Below are 24,168 nucleotides of genomic sequence, written 5' to 3'. Positions count from 1 at the left end.
AACTGCCCTCCCCTGCTGGTCTGATTGCCCACAACTGCCTTCCCCTGTCGGCCATCTTGTGGTGGCCATCTTATGACCACATGGGGGCAGCCATCTTGTGTGAGGGCGTGATGGTCAATTACCTCTTTATTATATAGGATTAGGCAGCTGGACTCAGCTTAGATGATCCCAATCTTGTTGGCAACATCTAAAGCATCATAGTCAGGAGCCAGTCAAACATATGTTTTCTTCTCTCCATCAGGCCTGATCAGGGTGTTGACCTTGGCCATATCAATGTCATAGAGCTTCTTCACAGCCTGTTTGATCTGGTGCTTGTTGGCCTTGACATCCACAATGAACACAATGTATTGTTGTCTTCTATCTTCTCACATCTGACTCGGTAGTCAGGGGTAATTTGATGATGGCATAGTGCTCAAGCTTGTTTCTCCTGGGTGTGCTCTTCTGAGAATATTTAGGCTGCCTTCGGAGCCTTACTGTCTTTGACCATCGGAAGGTGGGTGTCATGCCAATCTTTTTTTGTGTGGCTATGGACGCCTTTCAGCACTGTTTTCTTTGCTTTCAAAGCCTTTGCTTTGGCTTTGGCTTTGGGAGAGGCAGGTACTTCCTTATTAGCTTTTGGCGTCATCTTCGTAAAAAGCTACCACAGCTTTTTTTACCCACTCATCTACTGATGGGCACTTGGGCTATTTCCAGGTCTTAGCTATTGTAAATTGTGCTGCTAGGAACATAGGGCTGCATATATTCTTTCTGATTGGTGTTTCAGGTTTCTTAGGATATATTCCTAGAAATGGGATCACTGGGTCAAATTGCAGTTCCATATTTAATATTTTGAGGAAACTCCATACTGTTTTTCATAATGGCTGCACCAGTCTGGATTCCTACCAGCAGTGTACTAGGGTTCCCTTTTCTCCATATCCTTGCTAGCACTTGTCATTTATAGTGAGATTCTGAAAACCAACTGGCCACCTTTGAAGGGTGATCGAGAATTTAATTATCTTAAAAATGGTAAATAAGGGGAAAGAGTCACTTACCCTACCTTTTCTATATTAACTGTACCACTGAGTAACCAGTAAGTGTGGGAAGCAGATTTTTATAAAAGTACTAGAGGCCTGGTGCACAACATTTGTGCACTGGGGGAGGAGGGTCCCTCAGCCCGGCCTGTGCCCTCTCACAGCCTGGGATCCCTTGCGGGATGTCCACCTGCCGACTTAGGCCTGCTCCAACCAGCGCCGCTGTGCTCACCAGCCGTGAACCCGGCTTCTGGCTGAGCGATGCTCCCTCTGACCACCAGGGGGCAGCTCCTGCATTGAGTGTCTTCCCTCTGGTGGTCAGTGTGCGTCATAGTGACCGGTCGTTTCTCTGTTTGGTCGATTTGCATATTAGGGTTTTATTATATAGGATTCCAACCAATAAATTAAAAATAAAACATAGAATATCACCATTTTTGTAACTTCCAATGATTTAATGGTTTTGGGCACTGAACAACAATAGCTGATATCAACAGACATCATGTCCCTCTTGATGAAAAAGCTCAAAACCACCTATAGATTTGCCCAGAGATTCTTACAGTGTAGTCCAAAGACCCTGGAACCCTCTCAGGACATCTGTGAGGTCCTTATATTTCCAACTACAAATGTGTGTAAGGCCAGGTTTTCTTCATGCACTTCAAATAAAATAACATAATGCAACAGATTGAATGAAAAAGCAGATATGATAATCCAGCTGTCTTCTATTAAGCCAGACATTAAAGGAATTTGCAAAAAATGTAAAACAATGTCATTCTTCTCAGTAGACATTTTTTTCATTTTGTAAAATATAGCTATTTATGATTTAAAATGTTATTTATGTTAACACATAATGAGTTTATTAATGTTTACTTTTAATAAATTATTACATAAATATTTTTAAATTTCTCAATTTTAATTCCTAATATGAAAAATATAGACAAACATGACTCAATAAACAAAAGCTTTTGGGGGGCCTTTAAACATTTTTTAAGAAATCCTGAATTAAAATGTTTGAGAACTGTTGGTCTTGCCAAGAGATCAAACCTGAGTCTGATCAAGCCTCTAGATGCAGTTGTTAATTTTCAGAAAATACAGAGGACAGAGGAACATGTTGAACTGAGACATAAGTATGTAATCAGCACAACTCAGACTGTGGGAAACTACAGATCAAATGCCCTGGATTCTTAGACACGCAAACTATAAGGAAAAGAAAAGAATGAAGAAAAAACTTAATAAAGAGACTTCAAAAACATGAATTTTTTTAAAATGGGAAAAACGAAACTATAGTGTTCAGGATACACATTTGAGTAATATACAGAAACACAAGAAATTGATTGCTATATTGGTTACTTCAGAGTGAAGGATGGGGTTAATTGGAATGAAGTACACTGGAGGGATTTGGGGTAGCTAAGTTTTAAGTCTTGACCTCAGTGCTGGTTTATAAAGGTTTTTACTTTATAATAACATATCAAGTCTTAAAGAGTCCATATTAAAATTTATAATTAGAATTAATAATGGTAAGTTTCCATGCCACTGCCTTTCCAGTGCAGGAATGAATGGAAAGTATATCTGTTTACCCATAATGTATACTGATGGATGTGTTATAACTTGAAAAGATAACTTTTCAACTACATATTTAAAAGAAGATTAGATGCTAGCTATCTGCCTCTCAAGTTCTTGTGTCTGTAACTCTCTAATCATGGATTCTCATACTTTTTTTTAAGAATCTAAAACCATTTTTGCATGGATGGACCTGGAGAGTGTTATGCTAAGCGAAATAAGCCATTCAGAGAAAGGCAAGTATTACATGATTTCACTCATATGTGGAATCTAATGAACAAAATAAACTGATGGACAAAATATATCCAGAGACATATAACCATGGAACAGACTGATGAATTTCAGAGGGAAAGTGGGGGTGAGGGGGTAGGGGGAAGAACATTAACTGGGGAGCTTATATGCATAGCCCATGGACACAGACAATAGTGGTCAAAGGCTTGGGAGAGATGGGTGCAGGGGAGAGTGAAGAGGGTCAATGAGAAAAAAAACAAAGGGGACATCTGTGATACTTTCAATAATAAAGATAGATTTTAAAAATAAATAAAACCATTTTTGAAAATGGGGTACAGTCAAGCACCACTTAACAATGAGGATACATTCTGAGAAATGTGTTGTTAGGTGACTTTGTCATTGTACAAGCATCATAGAATGTACTTACACAAACCTAGATGGTATAGCCCAGTGATGGCGAACCTTTTGAGCTCGGCATGTCAGCATTTTGAAAAACCCTAACTTAACTCTGGTGCCGTGTCACATATAGAAATTTTTTGATATTTGCAACCATAGTAAAACAAAGACTTATATTTTTGATATTTATTTTATATATTTAAATGCCATTTAACAAAGAAAAATCAACCAAAAAAATGAGTTCGTGTGTCACCTCTGACACACGTGTCATAGGTTCACCATCACTGGTAGCCTATATGATAATAGTCTATTGCTCCTAGGCTAAAATCCTGTACAACATGTTACTGTACTGAATACAATTGTAAGCAATTGTAACACAATGGTAGATATTTGTATATTTAAACATAGAAAAGGTACAGTAAAATACAGTGTAAAAGATTTTATTAAATGATATACCTGTAAAGGGTATCTACCATGGATGGAGTTTGCAGGACTGGAAGTTTCTCTGGGTGAATCAGTGAGCTGTGAGTGAATGTGAAGGCCTAAGACATTACTGTAGACTTTACAGACACTTTACACTTCGGCTAGACTAAATTTATAAAACAACACCATTAAATTAAGCTCAAGAGGAAATGATGCAATCAAGAGACATGGTAAACAGGAGATGTGTGAGGCTGCTGCTGGAGTAACACAACATACTATTTTACAGCAAATATTTTTATGAGTACACTCTAAAATAATAACAAAAAGTATAGTATAGTAAATACACAAACCAGTAACAGGCATTTATTATAATTATCAAATATTATGTAGTATACATAATTGTATGTGCTTTTGTATGTCTGGCAGTGCAGTAGATTTTAGACCAGCATCACTACAAACACATGTGTAATACATTATGCTATGACATTGCAAGGACAATGATGTCACTAGGCAATAGGAATTTTTCAGTTCCATCATAATCTTATGAAACCAGCATCATATATGCAGTCTGTCTAATGCATTTTTATTTTCTCATAGCAACTAGCACAGATCTAGGTGTTCAAATAATTATTAAAACTGTGGGAAGGTGTACATTCCTTACTGGCTTCCTAAGCCCTTAGCTAACTTCCTATGAGGCAGAGATCTCCTAACAATGCCAAAGGGGCATATCTGTGGATCCTAGAAACAGTCTTCACCCAGCTACAAGAGTTTGGAAATTTATGATCTAGTATATATTTAAAATTCATAAACTATCTAGAGAAGTTAATAAAACTGTAATAGATCAGTTCTAGAAATAGGCAAGAAAAAATTATTCACATTTTACTAGAGTATGTCGTTACTAATGTAGGTAATGAGCCATATAAAGAACACTCATTGCATTCATATAGACATAATTAAAATACAGAAACTTTGTAAATTAAAGGCCAAACCAAAGCCATGCAACATTAAGACTGACAATTTGAATGCAGAAGTTAGGAGAGATCATTTTCTCATGTTATTGATGTCTGGCAAGTAAGCTCACATAGCACTGCTGCTGCATTTGATATCAGTTATGAGGCTCTAAACTCTTATCAGAATAAAACCCTCCCCAAAAGATCACCATCACTCTATTCTTGAAAGAAGAGATGAAAATTAGAAAAAGAAATAGATTATAAACAGGTGAGTAATACTTTTATAATCATTGATTCAAATTCAGCATTCATCTATTAAGTATAACAGAACATCCACAATGTTCAAGATACCATCGTAGGTCCTAGAAGGTGCATGCCAAGATGAAATGATCTGGAACCCAGTCCTCCAGATCCTTAAAATTTAGTAGAAGAGATAGAACATACACATAACTAATTATAATAAAAGGTATACATTAAAAGTAACCCAAGTATATTATAGTGAAAGTGCTACTTGGTTCAAAAAAGGGAGGACTTATTTTCAGTTGGAAGAAAAGGTGATGATGTTAAATTAAAATTTCCAAGCATGGCATTTAAGATCATCTTTGAGAATCAGATATGGGAGGAACTAATAACATTTAAAAATACTTCACAATGCATCTTAAAAATATACTGTCACATTTAAAAAATATATTCTCATTTAAATATTATGACAGTCTTCATTTGGATTTCATTTTTTGCACATAAAGACACTGAAACTTGGAGAAATTCAGTGACTTGTCCAAGATCCTACAGCTTGTGAACTTAAACTCAAGTTGACTTATTTCATGCCATTGTTTATTCCAGTAAACAAATTATTCTTTAATTAAGATAACTTCCTGACTATTGGGATAGGGCAGAAAAACATTTATAAGAAAAAGTGAGTTTAGCTGGCTGAATTATATAATGAGTAAAGAAGAAAAGTTAAAAATATGGTTGAAATAGGCAGGAGCAGATGGGAGGTCTAAAAGAGCAAACTATTGATTTAGAACTTTATCCTTAGATGTTAAAAAGTTCTGAGCAGAGGTGTGCCATGAAGTATGAAAGTATGAAGGGAGAATAAATCTGACAGCACATTGAAAATAGATGGGAGAGTTGATAGACTAAAAACAGAGATAGCAGTTGGTAGCTTCTTCAATATTATAAGAGAAAGATAATATGAGCTTGGGCAAAGGTGATGACAGTGGCAATAGAGAATAGAAGGGCAAAGAGAGACTCTACAGGGCTTGAAAATGGATTGGATTGGGGAGGAGACAAAAGAAAAATAGGTTTCAGAGATTACTCCAAATTTGTAAGCCTGAGTAGCTCAGAGGAGGATAGCATCATCAACTGAGTCATAAAATGCAGAGGAAAAAATGGTTGGGAAAAAGAAAAATCAACTATGCCCGGCCGGTGTGGCCTAATGGTTGAACACTGACCTATGAACCAGGAGGTCACAGTTCAATTCCCAGTCAGGGCAAAGGCCCGGGTTGTGAGCTTGATCCCCAGTAGGGGCCGTGCAGGAGACAGCTGATTAATGATTTCTCTCATAGATGTTTCTATCTCTCTCTCCCTCTTCCTTCCTCTCTGAAGTCAATAAAATATATTTTTTAAAAATAACAAATGAGCATGTATGAAATGATCAGTCTCCAGACTGCAAGAATCTGCATTTAGAATGGCTTATCTTTTGGAACCATGGGCTACACCTGAATTTATGATATTAAGCTATTCATATTCTGGTGTGGCTTGATAATTATTTAAATGGTATCAATATATTCAACAATAATTGATGTAGAACTAGACAGTAGATTAAAGAATTTAGACCTTTGTCAAGTTTTTCCTGGTACACAGGAAAGTTTCAGAAGCAAAGAGAAATATTATTAAATTAAAAGGTCAGAACCATGGATTAGCTGTAAATCACAGATTCAACATACCAAGACATCAATCAGCCACGTGACCTTGGGAAAGTCACTTAGCCTTTGAGAACTTCAGCATTTATGTTACATATATATTTCTAATATTTAATCTGAACAAAAAAATCCGGAAAAGTAGGTATTAATATTCCCATGGTACCGATGAGAAGTCAGAGTGATAACATAATGTGAAAACACCAAGATTCTAACCCTGGCCTTCCAACTGAAAAACCCAACCTCCTTCCAGTACACTCCTCCACCATTAGCAAGTTAAAGTTGTATTCAATCAAGAACATCATTTATATTATATGCAAGGTAAGGCAGTTTTTAAATGCCATTTACGATTTTAATTTCCTGGGTGAAGACATAGCCAAGTGTGGCACAAATGAAATGGAGGTATTCCTAAAGTTGTAGCTGGAAGGGAAAAGGTGGTAAAGGAGGGTTAGGAACAAGAGAGATGCCTCAGAGCTAGGCAGGAATGAGGAAGACTTGGAGAAAGGGAAATAAAAAGTAATTTGTCAAAGTTAGGAGCATGGGGTCAGGGCAGGAGAGCTCATTACTCCTCTCACTACACTCAAATCAATGCTGCAGTGCTGCAGAATGACTAAGTAGCTTAAAGATGACTTTCACCATCAGTTTCTCATCTTTTCCTGCTTCTTATGGGTGGTTGTTGGCAATTATGGTATCTCTGGTGACATTTACCACCTGTGTAGGCCTCTCTTCTGAGCACCAGATCTATATAGCAAATCACAAAGTTTTGGTTGAAAGACCAACACATGAGTATAAAGAAATGAACAAATTTCGTGAGAAGATCATAGTCTCTAAAGGCCTTCCTCAAGGAGATATTCTAAAAGTCTTATGAGCAATGGCAACATTTTATGTTTTCCATGGTGACCACTTTGAGGAACAGTCCTCAATTGGATGCATAAATCCTGTTCTTGGTCCAGTTGTCATGTTTTGTTTCTGAGTGAGCCTCATTACTTTCCAGTCACACCTGGTGTGTGTCTCTGATGTGGTTGCAAGCAGGCTGGACAAGGGACTTCCCGTCTACTCTCCAGTGTGTCCTGGCCAGTGCACAGGTGTGTCGTGGACTAACATAAGGTTGGGAAATGGGTCATTTTCAGGCTAAAGGCAGCTGAAGTCTTTAGTGCATAAGCTCCTACTGAGTGTCATGGGACTGCTCAGTAAAGGAATCAGAGATTTTAATTACCAGTAGTTGTGTATCCCAACCAATAGGAATGCCTTTCCATTCCAAGTATTTCCCCCTTGAACAGATGCAAAATAAGGGGCCTTGGTCCTGGCATGTGTATGGGATTTCTGTTTCCTATCAAGCAAGATAACTTTACAGATTCCCTTTACAGCATGGGGTGTTGTTATGGCTGATTCTGCAGAGAAATATATCATTATAAACTTATTAGTGGAATTTTGTATTTTGTCTTTATACAGCTTAACAAGAAAACAAGCTGGGTTAAAAAGCCTGTATTATCTTCTGAGAATTTTTAAAAAGAAGCAAATCAGCCCAGCTGGTGTGGCTCAGTTGTTGAGCATCGACCTATGAACCAGAAGGTCACAGTTCGATTCCCAGTAAAGGTACATGCCTGAGTTGTGGGCTGGATCCCCAAAGTGGGGTGTGCAGGAGGCAGCCGATCAATGATTCTCTTTCATCATTGATATTTCTATTTCTCTCTCCTTCTCCCTTCCCCTCGGAAATCAATAAAAATTTATTTTTTTTAAAAAGCGAGTAAAAGTTGAAGTTATGGGTGGCCTTGGATAATCCCTGGATGCCTACCTCTTAGGATGACTATACAAATCTATTTATTTGAAAGTGCTTTAAAAAGAAAAATGTTCTATTTTAATCCAACACAATTATTTGACTATGAAGAAAATTAAACCTAATGACTTTGTTGACCATGGTCACATATGAGTAATTTTAAATTTTCTTTTCATAGTTATACTAAGAAATATTGAATTAAGACTTTCTACCCCTTTTAAATATAACGTTCTTTGTCATTAGTTAGAAATTTAAAGGTGTGACTACTATTTTATTTTCAGATTCATGTTTTGGAGTTTTGAAATAGAAAACATAAAGCCTAGTTTTAAGGGATGTTCTTAAAAAACTTTGAAATGGCAGTAATATACTGCCTATCATTACCTAAAAATGATGACTTAAAATTAACAAAAAATAATTTAAAAAATTTAAGAGTTCAAGGAGCAGAGACTAGAAAGGATAAAAGGTTATCACTATCTATTAACTAGCTCCCAGAGACTAGAAATTGTGTTATATTCACATTTGAACATACCAATATTTTAAGACAAAGATAACATTTTTTTATTGTTGACACTATTACATGTGTCCCCCTTGTTCCCCCTCCTTTGCCCACCTCCACCCAGCTCCTGTTTCCCCTTCCCTCTAGCCATCACCATACTGTTGTCTGTTTCTATGGGTTATGCCTATATGTTCTTTGGCTAATTCCTTCACCTTCTTTCATCCATCCCCCCCACCCCCCGCCCAGCCCCCCTCTTGCTTCCTCTCTGCCAACTGTCAGTCTATTCCATGTATTCATGCCTCTATTTCTATTTTGTTCTTCAGTTTATTTTGTTCATTAGATTCCACATATCAGTGAGATCATATGGTATTAAACATGCCAATTTCAACAGATTCTGGCATCCCTTACATGGCAAATAAATGTAGAAGAGGTGTGAGATACCTGAAAAGTTTTGCTTTTGAATTTTTTTAATACATATTCTACCAACCAAGGAGAATATACTTTTTCTTATGACCTTCCACTGCATTCTCAAATGCCCCAGAGGCTACCCCAAGTCACCAAGAATCAGTAATGTGGGCCTATATTTTCATATAAGAGACAAAGATATTAGGGCCCAGTGTGATTGATTTTTAAACAAGAAAAGTCAGACATCTAGTTAGGACCAGATCTGGGACCAGAATCCAAGGCTTCTAGATATTTTAGGTATGCTTTGCTACTTCCTACAGTTGATTATATTTATTTCTTATTATGATCTTGATTTTGAAATTTGTGATTAGATGAAAAGGAACCTGGAAATACAGCACAAGGCTATATGTGAAAATGATGAGCTTGGAGACATGCCTTGCTACATATCTCCTGCACACATTTTTTCCTTGTTGTCTAAGAAACCCATGAATGGGGCAGCATCTGTTGGAGATATTTCTGGAATAACTGATGCACAATTCTGAACATCTTCATTAAGGAAAAAACTTTCAGTAGAATCTGGGAAATCAAAAAGTTACTAAAGCTCAAGCCAACAAGCAAAGAAACAGATTAAAACAACAAATAAGTGCTGCTTTAAAATAAGCTTCCCTCATGCAGCTGCCAAACTGCTATAATGGCACATTGTTATGAATGACAGAGTTCACACTGATGAGTGTGAGAAATTAATTCCATAATATTATACGCAAGTTAGAGAATGTGTATCTACAAACACAAAGCAGCCTAGAGAAATTTTAAGTAAGTATAAAATACAGAGGAAGAATACTGATCACTGTGGTTAGCTCAAGCATATTCTTGCCAGTCTGGTACAGTCATATCTTCAATTCACCATCCATATTCAGGTTCAATAACAACATCTGACAGGAAACACAAACTCCAAATTATTAAGAGGTTTCCCAGAGCTATGTAGAGTTGTATTAAGAGTAAAATCGATCTCCCCTTGTCTTTCAGTTAAAGATGGGTCATCCTACCAACCCAAATGTATTTGATAACTCTTTAAATTCTAATTGTAACAGCAGCTACCATTTATTGAACACTTGTTATGTGTTCAGCATTTGCAAAGTACTTCATAATATCTCATTTAATACTTATAACAACACCAGGAGGCATTTTTATTATCCACATTGAGGGAATTGAGGCCAAAAGAGGTTACCCATATAGAAAATGTCTGAGTTAAGATTGAACTCAATTGCCTAAGCACTAAAGCCTGTGGTTTTAACCACTACTCCAAGCATGGCTATTGGATTTCACTACATATGCCAATTTGCTCGGATTGGGACTATATTCCTTGATTCTTAGGCAAACTGTAACTTCAGTGGGAAAAAGAATTGTGATATTTATTGTTGTCTGCTATGTGTAAGGGATGAAAAGTGGTAGCAGTGACATACACATCAAGTCTTTGCCAACTCTGCTGTAGGGAATGAAGTATTAATCTCTCTACATATGATGTGTAATCTACTCTGTAGACCAGTTTATGTCATGTCTATGTGACCATATTTTGCTAGACTAATATCAGAATACTAGGTCTGTCTACTTAACAGAATTTCTTTAATTAGTACTTTATTCTAATATCCAGGCTGTATGGTCACTGCACTATTGGTGGGTAATAGGGATCAGCCTTGAGTTTTCCATAACAATTTGATGGCTCAACTGGGGTAAGAGAAAAATAAGAATTAGCATATCAGTTTTTGAAATGTTAACAAGCCCGTATACACCAGCTAGATGTTTTCTGTGCATATCATTCATAAAATAATTCAGGTGAGAAATAATCTTAAAAAGATTAAGACTAAGATGAAGCAGACTTGTCCATAGCCAATGAAGCTAATTCAGGATTTGAGAGTAAAAAAGAAATTAGACTTAGCAGGAGGTGAGCAAAGACACTAAAAACTAAGAAAGGCAAAGAGCAGCAAAGTTAGAGAAAAAAGAGAATCAGATCAAAGCTAGAAACTCATAAAAGCCAGGTCCACTGTAAAAAAAGGATTATTTACTTACTGCCTGTGTTCTGGTAATTTTTTATCACTGACCCAAAACAGATGGGCCAGAATTAGTCTTATGGATAGAAGGAATGGAACATACATTTCAGAGGCCATAGAAATAGGAGAGTGTCCCTGGACAATGGCAGGAAAGTGAAGCTGTTAGAATTCCTTTGGCTGCAACACAATCTCTCCTGCTAAACTCAACTAAGATGAGAAAGTACCAAATGCACTGAAGATTTTTCCTCCCCCCTCCCCCTTTCCTCTTAACTGTGTTTCCTTCTGTCCTTCTCTTTACTGACCTTCCCTCCCCTCTTTACTCTCTCTTTTCCTTCCTCTCACAAGACATTGTTGAGGGCCTGCTATATTCCAAGTCCATTGGGTTTACACAAGTGAATCAGATTAGCTCTCTGCCATTTCAAGGCTCACAATCCAATGAGGAAGATGAAAAATAATCCATTATAATTTTATAGCACTTTATAAAGAAAATCCCACACAGGGCAGGGAATTATTATCTACATTTATAAATAATGAAACTGAAGCCCAAATAGGTTAAGTGAACTGTCCAATATCAACACTCCAGGATATAATGTGGGTTTCTCTCCCTGTTAATTAAGTTTCACCATGGGCTGCATAATTAATATTCATATACTTTGTATACACACATATACATAAATACATATACTCATACATGTATACAGGGTAATACTAGATATATATGAAAGTATTCTGTACCTAAGCAAGTATAAGTTAGCACCATTATTACACAGAATTAGAGTAAATGAGCAAAATAGTAAGCTAAGATTTGAAATATCTGACAACCATTCTTCTGCTTGCATAAGGCAATACAAAGTTCAAGATGAACCATTCAAGAAACCTAGCTGGCTGAATAGGTCAAAAATATAAATTAATTCATAAATCTACCAAGGTAGAAAAGTACTGGATTCATCACCAGGAAGTTAAGGAACAGATTCACCAAAGGCTTTGGAAGTGAAAGTCAAGGCTTTAATATAGCCATGAGATATTTTAAAGAGAGAGGAAATATGAGAACTTGAAAATTGGGAAGACTCATTCTTCTTTCTCAATATATGAGTAAATATATAAGAAGTGATAATTAGCTATGAGTTAGCTTTAAAAAGTAAAAAGAAAACTGAACTCAAAAATATTTGTTCTTATATGACATATGAATTCAAATATACCAATTAGATCACTTTTGCAAGAAGAATTCATTTTATACACCTAATGGTAGAGAAGTTTCCTGATAGAAAAGCCTTTCTGTACCGCACAAATTATCCCATATGGCAGTGGACCGTACATTCCATGTCTATTTGCATTGTTCAACAGATGTCCCAAGACCTTACATAACTGAGAAATACAGGGTAGAAGTGATGAGGAAAGAATAAAAACAGTTCTAGCAACTTTAGAAGAAGTAACTATCTGAAACAAATTGGTGGACTCCAGTGCTTACTAGGATCTAGGTATTATGCGATATGAGTTAGAGTTATTACTTTAATCCTCCTGAAAAGCCTGCAAAATGAATATCTTATTGTCATTTTATAGGTGAGAAATCTCAGAGAAGTTAAATAACCTTCCTAGACAAAACCAGGTAGATACTTATTTTCCCCTATCTTGTCTTCCAAGAGAACTGAGAGAAATAGCTGTTTAATTAGCAGATGAACCAGAAAAGAACACTAGAAATTACTCTAAAACTAGGATTTATTGTGAATCTATGTCAACTGAATTGGCAATATGACTAAAATTAAACATTTGGAACTAACATAGTCTAGATTTAGAGACTGATCTACATTGTAACAATATGACAGTCAACCATACGTGTTGAGTTTGGAAGGGCAGAGGTACATCAGGAGAAATACTACAAGTATATAATCTGTACCTTATAAAATCTTTGGAAGTGAAACCCCAAAAGGTTTTGATGACAGAGACGGAAAGTTACCTAAGCCTTAGGGAGCCTGGTGTAACAGAGGAAGCCTGGAATTTTAGTGATGCTATAGTTGCTGCTATTTTTCTCTGGAATACCTCAAAGTCCTCCCTCTTTTCACTTGTCCTTAAACTTCTACTACACAGGTTTTTACAAAGTGAAAGTGTTTTATTTTTGTTTGGCATAAAGCCAGGAAGGTATTCCTCAAGAAAATATGTCACATAACAAAATCATGACTCTTCCCAGATCCTTCTGCTCTTCCTCTTTCTGAAAAGAGCAAGCTTCTCTGATATGGAACCATCCTTTCTCTGTAGTTTCTCCCTGGCTTTCTGCAAGTTGGGTCTTTTTCCCAGATTCATTCACATTTTGAGGGATTCTTTCTTTAAAAAGTTCTCTAATCTTACACTCACCTTCCTTAAAACCAAGCTAGAAAGCTGGCTTCTTGAGGTTACCAAGATAAAGAATAAACTTATTTTTAATTTAATTGTGCTGCAAATAAGTTCACTTCTACTTCCAGGAGAGTTTATATATGGGATCAGATCAATTATTTCTGGAGATCTTGTCTCTACAACCATGTGTTCTAAGTAATTAGAATCACCTAGACCCGTGATCAGCAAACTGCAGCTCGAGAGCCACATGCGGCTCTTTGGCCCCTTGAGTGTGGCTCTTCCACAAAATACCACAAAATACCACGTGCGGGCGCGCACGTACAGTGCGATTGAAACTTCATGGCCCATGTGCAGAAGTCGGTATTTTGTGGAAGAGCCACACTCAAGGGGCCAAAGAGCCGCATGTGGCTTGCGAGCCGCAGTTTGCCGAGCCGCAGTTTGCTGACCACTGACCTAGACAAAGCCAGACTGGTAATGCTTTTACTTTACTTTATCTTCTAAGAAAGCTGGGAGAAATAGATTAGGAGGTAAACCAAAAAGGGAGATTAAAATGACAAAATTTATGATTTATCATGAACATACCATGTCAGCAAGACTGGTGTCCAACTATAGTAGCCTTCACTATCAGAACTGGAAGAACTAATCCTCTTTCATTTACACTGGAAGACTGAATTGGCAATATGACTATATATATAACCCAGCATCATTTCTAACAATGTACAACTGAAGAAAGAAACCGAAGAAAGAAGTTGGGACAGCAAGATAGGCTTTTCTCCCTACTTAACACTAGAGAGCTGCTGACTTTCTTGAACAAGGGCTGAAAAGTTTCCTATCTATATATATAAAACCCTAATATGCAAATAGACCAAACAGCGGAACAACCAAACAACCGGTTGCTATGACATGTGCTGACCACCAGGCAGCACACATGGAACGTGGGGGACGTCGGCAGCAGGTGGCAGAGCGCGGAACATGGCGGGTGTTGGCCGCGGCAGGATGGTGGAGCAGGTGAGCGGGAGGCGCCAGACCAAGGCAGGGCACCAGTCGCTGTCATCGGGGTGAGCCTCTGGTGGTTACTGAAAATTCTTTGCTCCCGTGCACCGCGGTCCTGTCCAGCACTCACACCTGCTGCCGGCGCTGGACCCACTCGCACCCGCTGCCAGCGCCGGAGCCACCACTTGCACCTGCTGCCAGCACCAGCCCTAATCACTCAGTGCCATCAGGGGGTTTGAGCAGCTGCGGGCCCCAATCACCCCTCAGGGCTTCTCCACCTCCCCCTGCTCCTGAGGAGTAATCAGGACAGCAGCCACTGCTCGCACCCACCACTGACAGCGCCGGCCCTGCTCGCACCCACTGCTGGTGCCAGCCCCAATTGCTCCACACTGTCAGCGGGTGCGAGTGGGGCCAGCGCCATCAGCGGGTGGGAGCAGCGGCGGTGGGAGCGGGGCTGCCGGCAGACAGGGGACCGGGGGCCGCAACAGGAGGGACCAGGAGGGGGCAGGGAGGATGGGCCGAGACCCACCCCTGTGCCCACCACAGCCTTGAGGCCCACAGTTCCTTTCAAGGTACACGAATTCATGCATTCGGCCCCTCATATGCATATAACATTCATTGGACCACTTCTTTATTTGTTTACACAGTTTCAAGGCCCTCTGCTGGGCTATCTGTAGTCTGGCTGAGCTCCAAAACAAAAGTTTTAAAATGTAAATTAAATACAAATGGCAAAAGCCACATATCTGAATAGTTACAAATGAAAGTCACAGAGACATTTTCATAAATATCCTTGTCATTAATCTTCTTTGAAAAGTTATTATGCAATAAGCATGTTACAGAAGGCCAAACCATTTTATTCTCACAGCTAAATGAGGAGGAACAGCAAAACTTCCCCTAAAAGTTCTGAGCATTTATAGAGGGCTTTTGAACAACTCACATACACACGCACGTGCACACACACACACACACACACACACACACAAAGAGGAGATGCTTATATTTTCCATAAACTAAATAATACATTCAGGTGAGAAGCAAGGTGCTTCAGTAAACAAAGCTCCCCAAGATATGAGTTCTAATCCAAGTTCTCTCAGTCAATGTCATTGCCTTGATATTGACAGTAGACAGAAAAATAGAGCTTCCTATCTTTATCTGCCGGAAGCCGGTCCACCCTTGCTGCTTGACACAGTCGCTGCAGGGAAGAAACATCTGCACAGCTTATGTTTCAAGGGACCTGGCGTATATAGCATATGTTTGCTCCCCCTCTTAGTGCTATGTGTTTTAACCAGGACCACCTCCCCGAGAAAGGTTGTTTCCCCAGGTGGGGATTTTTCCCTGGAGTTAGGGATTAACAGGACTAAGGAAGAGAATAAATCAGTAAAACCCCCTAGTGTTACAGAAATACCATGTACTACTTATGAAGAACTTGGACTAAGACTGTTGGCAATAAATTTGGGACTTGTTGGGCCCACATCCCCAGGGGTCTGCCCACCAGGGAAAGCACCAAAGCCTATTCCCCTGGAGACCCACTGACACAGGGCAGTCCCAGGGAAGGCAAGCAGCGAGGCTGGGAGGACATAACCTTTACTGGGTAGGATAATCTCCTTCAGTCACTTCCTTGTAGTTTATCAGTAGAGCAGTGACCTTGGAATAGCCCTTATAATGGAACACAGAGATTAACCTAGACAAGATTAAAATCAACAGAACTAGATAGAGACAGGATTTTTGGCAAAGGTCAGATAAGAAACTATGGAAATGAAACAAGAAACTGTAGAAGGTTACCCAAAACATACCATGATGTGATTATAGAGGCATGCTTATAGGATCGAATGGTATAAATACAGATGTAACAGGACAATAGAAAAAGAACCTGGCTATGCTGATCAACTAAACGCTGTCTCCGTGTCATTCCTTCTTCACCAACTCTGTCCACACCTTTGGGAACCCCTGGACCTGCTGGGGCAGGACCCCAACATTTATCTGTTTCTCATTCCCTTTTCTCTCTCTCTTTTTTAAAATCTCATCTCCTTATCTCTTCTTCTTTTTATCTCCTCTCCTTTCCATACATATCATTAGGAAAAATGTTTTGGTATAGTGAGTTGGCATGGTTTAGAGTGAAATGGCCAAGAAAAAGTAAAAGTGCTATATCCCCATTAGCCCTACATACCCACAATAATCTCTTCCTTGGCACCAACTATTTCATACATTTAGAACTTGAATATATATATGAATCCTAACAAAAACAGAGCAGTTAGAAAGACACAATTGATAATGTTAAGCTAGAAGAGATGACCTGACTCTCTATTTCTCACTAACTGCATGACTTTGGGCCACTCATGTATCTGTTCTGAGCTTCAGTTACTTTATGTATAAAATGGAACTAAAGGTCCTAAACATCTCACACATAATGTATGTGAAATTGTTTTGTAAACTGTAAAGGGCTAGACAAGTGAAAGGTAATAGTATTCTCTTCTTCTCTCTGGCCTTTTCTCTAATTCTAAGTAGGCTAATAAAAAAAAATCTAGACAATAAGCAAGACTTGTGTATCTCAATAATTTTTTAAAATTATATTAAGAAAAGCCAACTGGAATAATATAACAAGAAAAGTTTCCCCTTGTCCTTTACTCTGGGAATTGAGAGCTTAAAGGCAAAAAAAAAAAAAAAAAAAAAGAGAGAATTCAAAAGTGAAGGTTTCTTGATGTCCTCTGCTCTTTCTCTTAATTTCCTCTAGATTGATTTCCTTATATTGCACATTTCATGCACACTTTGCATCATAATGACTATTTTATGGGTTGATGATTCTTTTATGAGAAATGGTTTTCTGTGTAGTCAAGCAGAGAGAGAATTGTCTCAAGGTTCACTTACAAAAAAATCAATTGTGAATTGCTAAATGTACAGCTCACACAGAGAAGATTGAAATGTGTTTTTTTGTTTTGCTTTCTTTTCTTTTTTTTTGTTTTAATGTATCTTTAGGTATTAATGTCAGCATTTCTTTGCTTGTCAAGGCCAACTCATGACATTTCAACTCTCAGGGAATGAAATGACTCTAAAGACCCAGTAGTCTAATAATCTATAATTGAGGTCACTAGATTAAATAATTTTCCTCCTCCTCCTCTTCCTCCTCTTCTCCTCCTCCTCCTCCTCCTTCTTCTCACAAAGTTTTCTTTAATTACGCTTTGGGGGGAAGGGACACCATACTTCCACTCAATTAAGAGAAGCATTTTTATCAGCACAGAGGTCTTTTTTATTTTTTCCCACTTATCATGCCATGAATTCATAGGGAATGGGTTCCAGCAGCTCAGGCTCCTTTCCATTGGTTCTCACAAAGTGTGTTTCTCTGGGTGGAGCAGGCTGATGCTTCAGTTGAACCCAGGTTACTTTCTTTTTGGCTTCCTTCTTTTTCCGATCATTTTCCTCCACACGTTTCAGGAAGCTATCTCGGCTCTTAGAGTGCTTAATATGCTCAATACGTACATTCATTCTCTTGGCAAGAATCTTGCCCTTAACTTGCTTGTTCACAATAATGCCCACTGCATGCTGGGTGATATTGTAGACTCTTCCAGTTTTGCCATGGTAACATTTGTGGGGCATTCCTTCTTGAACAGTGCTCATTCCCTTGATGCCCACAATATCACCTTTCTTGTAGATTTGCATGTATGTGGCCAAAGGAACAACTCCATGTTTTCTAAAGGCCTAGAAAACATATAGCGAGTGCCTCTCCTCTTTCCCTTTGAGTTAGTCATTTTGACGAACTACTGGAAGATGGAAGTTCCGGCCGAAAGGCTTAAATAACTTTCTTTAATTGGAGTTTAGCAAACATGTATGAACCTACTGCTACACACAGGCAGTATGCTAGGGGGAAGTGCGGAAAGACAAATATGAATGATAGATATAACTAGGCCTTAAGGATATAAAATTCCAGTAGGCAGAAGAGGGAAGGACACACAACATGTAAGGAGCATACAGAAGAACATATGAAAACCAGAATTCAGGGCACTAAAGAGGGGGAGACACTACTAGTGAGGGGCAAGAAAACCAAGCTTCTATTCTAAACCACTAAAGTTCCTTATCCTATATAATAAGAGGGTAATATGCAAATAGACCGAATGGCAGAACAACCAATCAAAGCATAATATGCTAATGATATGCTAAGGCTGCTCAACCGCTCACTATGATGTGCACTGACCACTGGAGGCAGATGCTCCAACCAGTAGGATAGATTGCTGCTGATTGGGACTGAGCGAGATGGGCCGGACACACCCTTGAGCCCTCCAGTGGTCCCTCCCAGGCCCGATCGTGCACTGCTGGGGTCCCTCAGCATGGCCTGGGCCCTCTCGCAATCTGGGACCCCTCGGGGGATGTCGGAGAGCTGGTTTCAGCCTGATCCTGCAGGCCACTCCCCTCGGGAAGGCGCCAGACACAGGGCTCATGGCTGGCGAGTGCTACTGCAGCAGCGCAAGCCTCTCCTGATCAGGACTGATTGGGCACGAGCCCACGGCAGGCACAATGGGGCCGGGATGAGCAGGAGTGGCAGGTAGGAGCTGAAGGTGGCATTGGACTACGGGTTTCGGCCCAATCCCTGCAGGCCACCCACAGGGACCCCACCTGTGCACGAATTCATGCAGCGGGCCTCTAGTAGATAACATTCACCTATTATATCCAATAAAGGCACTCTGACCACTGGGTACACTGGCACTTGGATCTAGTAATCTTGGTTCTTGGTATTCATCACTTTGAGTATTTCTTGCCACTCCCTTCTGGCCTGCATAGTTTCTGTTGAGAAATCAGCTGACAATCTTATGGGTACTCCCTTGTAAGTAACTAACTGTTTTTCTCTTGCTGCTTTTAAGATTCTCTCTTTGTCTTTTGCTCTTGGCATTTTAATTATGATGTGTCTTGGTGTGGTCCTCTTTGGATTCCTTTTGTTTGGGCACAGTTGTAAACCAACTACAATTGAGGGATGAGATGAGGGGGAAAAAACCTACTATCTCTGTGGGTGGGGCAGGAAACAGTCCTGGGTTCAGATCATCAAAGATTCTCTATCATCCAGGATGAGGTAGAATCACTGATGAGAAAGCCTCACCTCTGAGACCCAGGGACACAGTACTTATCTAAGACTAAGGCTGAACCAGGACAACATAGAATGATCCCCTTGACCCTTTTTTTTCCCAACCAAGCTAGCAAGCACACAGTCATCCCACATGTAGCTATCCATTGTCCCCTTAAAAATCAGAAACATTGTAATAGAAACTACTTTAGTATTATTTCCACAGGAGAACCCTTGCTACTTAAGGAAGCCAAGTATGGCCAAGACTCAATGATCCAGCTTACTTGCACAGGTAGAGAGAATTTCATATCTATATTTTGTAGCCAGACAAAATATGTAATATATTTTGACAATATATGTAATAGAAAAATAAAACATGCTTATATGTTTGTGTAGCCTAGAAAATAGCTCACTACAATGTAAAGGCAATTCAGCCCTCCAATTGCTAGTTGGAGTAGAACAGTATGATCCTTTTGGGGCAACAAATATTTCTTTACTAGAGGCCCGGTGCACAAAATTTGCACACGGATAGGGTCCCTAGTCCTGGCCAGCGATCAGGGCCGATCGGGGCCTTCTGGCTTCTGGCCAGGGCCTTCCTTCCAGCTGCTGGCCAGGCAACTCCCTTCCCCAGCTTCCGGCTGCCGGGGCGGGGGGGGGGGGGCTTCCTTTGTTCTGTGCTGCCCCTTGGTAGTCAGCACATGTCATAGCGAGCGACTGAACTCTTGGTCTCCTGGTCGAACTCCCGAGGGGACAATTTGCATATATATATGATCGGTTAAGAACACTGAACACTATAAGTTTTAAGTCATTCCCCAAAGTATATTAATACAAGTACAATATTTACAACAGAAAAGGATGTTTTAAAATACAGAATACTAAACACACACACACACACACACACACACACACACACACACACCAAATCAAGTTCCAAAGACAAAAAAAATCTACAGCATAGATCTCAATGGAGTTATGTCTTACACTAGAAAGAAAATTATATTAATGACCAGAAGCAAAGATGAGAGTTAAACGCATTTGACTTTTAGTAAAGATGTATTAATAATGAAGTTACCTGGGGACCTGACCTAGGATAGTTTTATTTAACATTTTTATGCATTATCTGAAACAGGAATGCAAAGTGGAAACTTCACATTTGTGGAGTACAGAATCTCTTCCTAGTTTTAAGATGTCAAAGAAATCAGAAAACACAACATAATATGATTTCATAAAACACTGTGAATAGAAAAAATTGTGGAGACTAAACTATTTGAATAAGACATAGTTTATAAAAACACAATATTGAAAAAAATAAAAACACAATATTGATTTTAAATGAAAATAATAATAGCTATCAAATAATAACCATAGCTATTAGTAGTTATCAAGTATCATATACATCCTCTCAATCCTTAACAATCTTCACAATAGTTATTCTTCCTATTTTACAAACAAGCTAACTGAGGCTTGGAAAGTTTAAGTAATTTGCCCAATGCTACAACAATGATTATTGAATGCGGCCTGTAAAAAAACAAACAAACAAACCTGATACATAATTATTAAGCTTTGTTTCCTTGCAACTTTAAATATCTAAAATATTTTTAGGGCAACTAATAGAAAACCAAATTTGGCAATAGGAATTTCATCCCTGTACTTGGTAGGTTGATTTCCATGATCTTAAGGCCACAACCATCAGCAGGAAGTTAGAGAATAGTTAAGTTTAGAGAAGAAATAGTGGTCTGTACCAGAAACTGAAAGTTGGAGAAGGAAAGTTGCTGAAAAAGCCTCTTTAGAATTGTATGGAAGGCTGCCAAACTCAATGTTACTAGTAAATATGAGTTGGTATTACAAATTATTTGTAAGGGGAATGAATTCCTGAGAAATCTGTTCATGATAATGTATTTGTGAATAAAATCAACCAGCAGAGGGGGCTGCTAAAAGAATATACAGTAGAGCAGCGGTTCTCAACCTGTGGGCCGCCAACCTGTGGGTCGTGACCCCTTTGGGGGTCTAACAACCCTTTCACAGGGGTCGCCTAAGACCATCGGAAAACACATATATAATTACATATTGGGTTTTTTTAAAATTAAATCTTTATTGTTCAGATTATTACAGTTGTTCCTCTTTTTTTCCCCTATAGCTCCCCTCCACCGGGTTCCTACCCCACCCTCTGCCCTCACTCCCCACCCACTGTCCTCATCCATAGGTGTACGATTTTTGTCCAGTCTCTTCCTGCACCCTCCCACACACCCCTTCCCCCCCCGAGAATTGTCAGTCCACTCCCTTTCTATGCCCCTGATTCTATTATATTCTCCAGTTTATTCTGTTCATCAGATTTTTTATTCACTTGATTTTTAGATTCACTTGTTGATAGATATGTACTTGTTGTTCACAATTTTTATCTTTACCTTCTTCTTCTTCTTCCTCTTCTTAAAGAATACCTTTCAGCATTTCATATAATACTGGTTTGGTGGTGATGAACTCCTTTAGCTTTTTCTTATCTGTGAAGCTCTTTATCTGACCTTCAATTCTGAATGATAGCTTTTACATTCATTGTTCAATCTTAGATATGGTGCTATTATCCACTGACCACAAAGCTATATTTCTTTTTTCAATTTTGAAAGCCCTTTCAACTTTTAAGACTTAATTCAAATGCCAGCTTCTTCATGAAGCCTTACTCCAACATTCCCTAAGCCCATAAGTTCAAAATAATTACATTAATTATTTTATAAGTGTTCTGCATGTCTATAAAAGCATTCAGTTCATTTTATTCTGTATTCTAATTTATATGCACCCCCCTCCACCTCCATAAGCACATATACGAAGAAAATGTAAACTTTAGGCTTATTGAGGTCAGGAAACATGCAATTCACTATATCATACATAACAGGTGCGTCATAAATGCTTTCTAATTGAGTGGATGAATGCAAAAGCAGATAGCCTCTGATATGAAACAATAAATTCTAATGAAGAAAATTCTTCAACTGGTAAAGATATTAATATATTCTGATTATGAAAAGTGGGGAGCTTGGTTTCATTTGCTATTCAAAGTGAATCATAATTAAGACATTCTTCTCTGACCCACAATTATCTAAAGCAAACTTTAAGTATAGCCCTATATGGACCTTAAAAAAGCTCTTTTCTTTATATTCATCTCACTTTGGGATTAAGAAAGTGTTCTTCCAGCCCCAGCCAGTTTGGCTCAGTGGATAAAGCGTTGGCCCATAGACTGAAGAGTCCTGGGTTTGATTACAATCAAGGGCACATACCTGGGTTGGTGGTTTCCTGGCCCTGGTTAGGGTGTGTACAGAAGGCAACCAATCAATGTGTCTCTCTCACATTGATGTTTCTCTCTGTCTCTCCCTCTACCTTCCACTTTCTCTAAAAATCAATGGAAAATATCCTTGGCTGAGGATTAACAAAAAAGGAAAAAATAAAGTGCTCTTCCAATCTTTTTTATTCATGAATATTTTATTTAATAAAATCCTACATAGAAGTTCAATTTATAAAACAGATGAAGCTAAAATTCTTGTGATTGAAGCAGTAAAGAGTGGAGAAGTGGGAAAGTGAGGAATCTAGTATCCTATTACCTCCAAATGACAACTGGAGCATTACCACAGAACATGTAGGACACAGAGCACAATTTGGTTTTAGAAACCATATTGAAATAAATGTTAATGTAGTCATGTATTTTCATCCATTATTATTTTATTACTTACTAGAGAATTAGCTATCCCTAGAATAAGACAGGTCCTTGAAGCAATCAACATTTGATATCTGCCTGTTGATATAATGTGAAGAATCTACACTAATAAAAGAGAAAAATGGTAATTGGCGTACGACCGCTACCCTTCTGATTGGCTAATCAGCGTATCCTTATGCAAATTAACTGTCAGCCAAGATGGCGGCCGGCAGCCAGGCAGCTGGAAGCGAACATGAGGCTTGCTTGCTCCCGTGACTGCAGACTGCAACGTTCCCCGCCTGACTTGCAGGCCTCTGAGCTGGCAGTTTGAAACATTCTAACAAATATAGCCGGCTGGGATCTCAGAGCTGAAGTTATACATTGTTTCGATTATAGAACGGCAAACAAACCAGCAGCGGAAGCCTCAGAGCTAGAGCCAGAGCTAAAGCTGGCCCAGAAGAAAAAAAAGAAAAGAAAAAAAGGAGTGGTTGGGAGCTTCCCGCCAGCCTGAAAGCAGTCAAAACCGCCAGCCTGAAAGCAGCCCTCAGCCCCTCACCCAGACTGGCCAGGCACCCCAGTGGGGACCCCCACCCTGAAGGGTGTGTGACCAGCTGCAAACAGCCATCATCCCCTCATCCAGGCTGGCCAGGCACCCCAGTGGGGACCCCCACCCTGATCCAGGACACCCTTCAGGGCAAACCAGCCGGCCCCCAGGCCTCTATCCTATATAGTAAAAGGGTAATATGCCTCCCAGCACCGGGATCAGCGGAGCCGCGAGGCCTCCTGGCACCAGATCAGCATGACAGGGTGCAGCGCCCAAACCCCCTGAACCCCCTGCGGCTCTGTGTGTGACAGGGTGTGGCGTCCCAACCCCCTGATCAGCCCTGCTCTGTGTGTGACAGGGGG

At 39.3% G+C, this 24,168-nt stretch overlaps 1 protein-coding gene and 1 pseudogene across 3 annotated transcripts in view; both read right to left on the bottom strand.

Annotated features, from left to right (window-relative positions):
- The window catches only part of HPSE2 (heparanase 2 (inactive)), a 505,349-nt gene that overhangs the window by 227,803 nt on the left and 253,378 nt on the right, over positions 1 to 24,168 (bottom strand). The window lies entirely within an intron of this gene.
- LOC102422976 lies at positions 17,745 to 18,282 on the bottom strand (annotated as a pseudogene).

Source organism: Myotis lucifugus, unplaced genomic scaffold, assembly GCF_000147115.1.
Source record: "Myotis lucifugus unplaced genomic scaffold, Myoluc2.0 scaffold_66, whole genome shotgun sequence".
Classification (NCBI taxonomy): domain Eukaryota; kingdom Metazoa; phylum Chordata; class Mammalia; order Chiroptera; family Vespertilionidae; genus Myotis; species Myotis lucifugus.
The sequence above is the reverse complement of the archived record's forward strand: the minus strand, read 5'-3'. Positions and strand labels throughout refer to the sequence as shown.